This window comes from Pseudorca crassidens, chromosome 12 (assembly GCF_039906515.1).
Source record: "Pseudorca crassidens isolate mPseCra1 chromosome 12, mPseCra1.hap1, whole genome shotgun sequence".
Classification (NCBI taxonomy): Eukaryota; Metazoa; Chordata; class Mammalia; order Artiodactyla; family Delphinidae; genus Pseudorca; species Pseudorca crassidens.
In genome coordinates, this window is record NC_090307.1 from 76,345,347 (window position 1) to 76,351,346 (window position 6,000).

A 6,000-nucleotide genomic window follows, 5' to 3' on the forward strand; every position below is an offset into this window, starting at 1 on the left:
ATTAACAGTCCTCAGCTTTCTTAGTGTTAGCACAGTACATCTTTTCCATCCTTTTATTTTAATTCCTATTTGTATCTATATATTTAAAGTGGGTTTCTCAAAGACGGCATATAGTTGGGGTTTTTTTCCATTGTTTTTTGTCTTGGTTTTGGGTCCATTCAGACAATCTGTCTTTTAATCGAGGTGTATAGGCCATTTACATTTAGTGTGATTATTGATATGATTGGGTTTAAATATATAATTTTCTCTGTCTTTTTTCTCTTTTTCTGCTTTCCTTTGGATACTTTTTATAATTCCACTGTACCTCTTTTGTTGACTTATTAGTTATTACTGTTTATTGTATTATTTAAGTAGTTGTTTTTTTGTGTGTGTGGTACGCGGGCCTCTCACTGCTGTGGCCTCTCCCATTGCGGAGCACAGTCTCCAGACGCGCAGGCTCAGTGGCCATGGCTCACGGGCCCAGCCGCTGCACGGCATGTGGGATCTTCCCGGACCGGGGCACGAACCTGTGTCCCCTGCATCGGCAGGCGGACTCTCAACCACTGTGCCACCAGGGAAGCCCTAAGTAGTTGTTTTAGGGTTTATGGTATATACTTTTTTTGGCCGCGCCACATGGCATGTGGGAATCTCTGTTCCCCAACCAGGGATCAAACCTGTGCCCCCTACAGTGGAGGCCCGGAGTCTTAACCACTGGACCACCAGGGAAGTCCCATAGGGTTTATAATATGCAGTTTTAACTTTTCAGTCTACCTTCAAGTGATATTATGCCATTTCATGTTTGATATTACAACAGCATATTTCATTTCTCTCCTCCCAGGCTTTGAGCTATTGTCATAGTTATTTCTGCCTTTGTTACAAATCCCCAATATACTGTTGTTTTCTTTATAAACAGTCAATTATCTTTTAAAGAGATTTAAATAGGAAAAGTATCTTTGGGAGTTCACTGGCAGTCCAGTGGTTAGGACTCAGCGCTTTCACTGCCATGGCCCCAGGTTCAATCCCTGGTTGGGGAACTAAGATCCTGCAAGCCGTGTAGTGTGGCCAAAATAAATAATAATTTAAACAGACAGAAGGTTATTCCCATATAGATTTTTGGTTTGCAGTTACCATGAGGTTTTGATATAGCAGTCTATATATATACAAGATTGTTTTAAGTTGCTGGTTTTTTAATTTGAAATGCGTTTCCAATATCCTGCATTTGTACTCTCCTCTCGATTGCTGGTTTTGAAATCATATTTTTGTGTGGATGATTTTCTACCTTTACTGTATGTTTGCCTTTACCTGTGAGCTTTCCCATTCGTGATTTTCTATCTTCTAGTTTTGTCCTTTTCTTTTCTCTCTAGATAAGCTCTTTTAGCATTTGTTATAAAGCCGGTTTGGTGGTGCTGAATTCTCTTAGCTTTTGCTTGTCTGTAAAGCTTTTGATTTCTCCATTGAATCTGAATGAGAACCTTGCTGGGCAGAGTATTCTTGGTTGCAGGTTTTTCCCTTTCATCACTTTAAATATATCATGCCACTCCCTTCTGGCCTGCAGAGTTTTTGCTGAAAAATTAGCTGATAACCTTATGGGGATTCCCTTGTATGTTATTTGTTGCTTTTCTCTTGTTGCTTTTTTTTTTTTTTTTTTTTTTTTTTGGCTATGTTGGGTCTTTGTTGCTGTGTGCGGGCTTTCTTTAGTTGTGGAGAGCGGGGGCTACCCTTTGTTGCGGTGCACTGGCTTCTCATTGCGGTGGCTTCTCTTGCTGCAGAGCATGGGCTCTAGGCGTGTGGGCTTCAGTAGTTGCAGCACGCAGGCTCAGTAGTTGTGGCGCACGGGGTTAGTTGCTCAGTGTCATGTGGGATCTTCCCAGACCAGGGCTCGAACCCGTGTCCCCTGCATTGGCAGGTGGATTCTCAGCCACTGCACCACCAGGGAAGCCCATCTCTTGTTGCCTTTAATATTTCTCTTTGTCTTTAATTTTTTTAAAAACTTATTGGAGTATAGTTGATTTACAATGTTGTGTTAATTTCAAGTGTACAGCATAGTGATTCAGTTATACATATACATATATTGATTCTTTTTTTATTCTTTTCCCATATAGGTTATTATAGAATATTGAGTAGAGTTTCCTGTGCTATACAGTAGGTCCTTGTTTGTTATTTTACATATAGTAGTGTGTGTGTGTGTTAATCTGAAGCTCCTAATTTATCCCGCCCCCTCCATGTTTCCCCTTTGGTAACCATAAGTTTTTTCTTTTTTCTTTTTTTCTTTTTTTGCGGTACGTGGGCCTCTCACTGTTGTGGCCTCTTCCATTGCGGAGCACAGGCTCCGGACGCGCAGGCTTAGCAGCCATGGCTCATGGGTCCAGCCGCTCCATGGCATGTGGGATCTTCCCGGACCGGGGCACGAACCCACGTCCCCTGCATCGGCAGGCGGACTCTCAACCACTGTGCCACCAGGGAAGCCCCATAAGTTTGTTTTTGAAATCTGTGAGTCTGTTTCTGTTTTGTAAATAAGGTCATTTATATTATTTAAAAAACATTAAATTCCACATGAGTTCTTTTTCTTTAATTTTTGTTAATTTGAATACTACCTGTATTGGTGTGTTCCTCTTTGGGTTTATCCTGTATGGGACTCTGCACTTCCTAGACTTGAGTGTTTCCTTTCCCATGTTAGGGAAGTTTTCAGCTATTATCTCTTCAAATATTTTCTTAGGCCCTTTCTCTCTTCTCCTTCTGGGAGAAGAGAGAAATGTGAATGTTGGTGCATTTAATGTTATACCAGAGGTCTCTTGGACTGTCCTCATTCTTTTCATTCTTTTTCCTTCAGTCTGTTCCACAGCAGTGATTTACACCAATCTGTCTTCCAGCTCACTTATTCACTTTTCTGCCTCATTTATTCTGCTACTGATTCCTTCTAGTGTATTTTACATTTAAGTTATTATATTGTTCATCTCTCTTTATTTGTTTTTTAAATCTTCTAGCTCTTTGTTAAACATTTCATGTATTTCTCTGTCTGTGCCTGCATTCTTTTTCCAAGATCTTGGATCATCTTTACTATCACTACTCTGAATTATTTTTCAGGAAGATTGCGTATCTCCACTTCACTTAGTTTTTCTTCTGGAATTTTATCTTGTTCCTTCATCTGGAAAATATTTTTCTCATTTGGTCTTAACTTTCTGTGTTTGTAGCCTCTGTTCCTCAGGCAACAAGATTGTAGTTCCTCTCGCTTTTGGTGTCTGCCCCCTGGTGGGTAAGGTTGGTCCAGGCTTGTGCAGGCTTCCTGGTGGCAGGGACTGGTGCCTGCCCACTGGTGGGTGGAGCTGGGTCTTGTCCCTCTGGTGGGCAGGGCTGTATCAAGGGGTGTGTTTAGAGATGGCTGTGGGATCAGGACGACTTCAGACAGCCTGTCTGCTGATGGGTGGGGCTGTGTTCCCGCCCTGTTGCTTGTTTGGCCTGAAGTGTCCCAGCACTGGAGCCTGCAGGCTGTTGGGTGGGGCCAAGTCTCAGTGCCAAAATGGTGACCTCTGGGAGAGGTCATGCCAATGAATATTGGCTGGGGCCTCCACCACAGTTGTCCTTTCCCCCACAGTGAGCCACAGCTGACCTATGCCTCCCCAGGAGACCCTCCAAGATCCACAGGTAGGTCTGGCTTAGGCTCCTATGGAGTCACTGCTTTGCCCTGGGTTCCAGTGCACATGAAACCTTGTGTGCACCTTCCAAGAGTGGAGTCTCTGTTTCTTCCAGTCCTGTGGAGCTCCTCCACTCAAGCCCAACTGGCCTTCAAAGACAAATGCTCTGGGGGCTCCTCCTCCCAATGCCAGACCCTCAGGTTGGGGAGCCTGACACGGGGCTCAGAACTTTCACTCCTGTGGGAGAACCTGTGATGTAATTATATTTGTTTGTGGGTCACCCACCTGATGGGTATGAGATTTGATTATATCATGAAAGTGCCCCTCCTACCGCCTCGCTGTGGCTTCTTGTCTTTGGATGTAGAATATAGTTTTTGGTAGGTTTGAGTCTTTTTTTGTCGATGGCTATTCAGCAGTTAGTTGTGATTTTTGTTTGTAAGTGAGAGGACGTGAGCTCAAGTCCTACTCTGCCATCTTGTCTCCTCACTTTATCACTGATTTTAAGCAACTTGGTTATAATGTGCCTTTGTACAATTCTGTGGCATTAAGTACATTCACATTGTTCTGCAACCATCACTACTACCTATTTCTTTGCTTCTTTAAATTCATTAAACATCTTGCGTCTTTAAGTTTATAGCTTTCAACCAAATTCAGAAAAATTTCAGCCATTCTTTCTTCAGATATTTTTTTGTTTCTCCATTTTCCCTGTCTTTGGGGGATTAAATTTACGCATATATTAGGCCACATGAAGTTGCCCCATAGCTTATTGGTACTCTTTACACTTCTCTGGATTCTTTTGTCTGTGTTCAGATGGATAGTTGCTATATGTCTCCAGGTTCACTAAATCTTCTGTAGTCTGATTTGTTGTTAATTCCTCCAGTGTAGCTTTCATTTGGGACATTGTAATTTTTATCTCTGGAAGTTAAATTTGGGTTTTTATATTTCTCAGGTCGCTACTTAATATGTAGTTATAATAACTGTTTTAATTCCCCTGGTCACTAATTTATCATTTGTGTACTTTCTGGGTCTTCTTGTGTTGATTTTTTGCATGTTTGGTGGTTTTGATTGGATGCCAGATATTCTGAATTCTACCTATTTTGGTGCTGGGTATTTTTGTATTCCTATAAATATTGAGCTTTGTTTCTCATACTTAGTTACTTGGAAACAGTTTGATCCTTCTAGATCAAACTTTTAAGCTTTATTAAGTGGGACCTGAGCAGTGAGTAGCCTAGGGCTAATTTTGCTCCACTACTGAAGCAAAATGGATGCCCCATAAACTGTGTTTTCCACACTGGCTGTTGGGAAAAGGAACTATTTCCTGTTCTTTGACAGCTCTAATCCTTTTGGCTGGTTCTTTCCCCAGCCTCTGGCAGTTTCCTTACATGCATGGGATTATCAGTACTCAGTGAACACTTGAGTGGGATTCTCAGCAGATCTATAGAGCTTGCTCTCTGTATAACTCTTTCCTTTTTGATACCCTGCCCTGTAAACTAGCTGCTTTGGTCTCCTTGGATGCCTCGACTTCTCCTCTCAGGGAGACTGTTGGGTTCCACCCTCAGTTTCTCCTCCCTTTGCTGCTGACAACTCTGCCCCAACTGTAAGCAGAGGCAGTGGTAGGGCCCACCACATTTGTTTCTCTTCTCTCAGGTCTCTGTCCTTCATGCTTGTTGTCTGATGGTAATTTGTCAGGTTTTTTGTATATTTTAGAAGGGAGGGTAAGGTTTGGTTTCTGTTTATCTATGTTAGCTAGAATTAGAAGTGTCTTGAAAGCATTACTTTCTAGATTGTTATAAAATCTGATGCCATTCTGATTTGCATGTAACCGGTTTTTTCCCTTGAAGCTTTTTAGGGTGTCTATCTGGTGTTTTGAAATTTCCCCATGTTGTATGTTGGTATAGATTCTTTGGAAACTCATGTCCTCTTGAGTTTTTCAGAATTTTCTTGTGTTATTATTTTGGTAATTTCTCTCCTGTGTTCTTTCTTTGCAGATTTCCAAATTATAGTTGGATGTCGGCCCTCTTAGACCATTTTTTATTTTCCTTCATATTCTCTTTTGGTTTTTTTGCCCTACTTTATGGGAGATTTCCTCAATTTTATCCTTTTATCATATTATTTCTGATATTAATTTCCAAATTAATGTTTTTTATCTTCTCTCACAGCCTTTTTCTCCCCTTACTTAATGGACACAATATTTACACTTTGCGCCTTAGTTGTTTCTTGGATATCTTGTTCTACTCCCTGTACTATTTCCTGGGAGTTGTTTATTTTTGTTTTGGTATTTTTATGCTGTACTTTTCCACAAACCTCTGATGTTTCTGGGCTATCTGTATATACTTAAGAGTGAGGCACTTGAAGGTGATGAGCTCTCTTCACCATTCACTTTCACTGA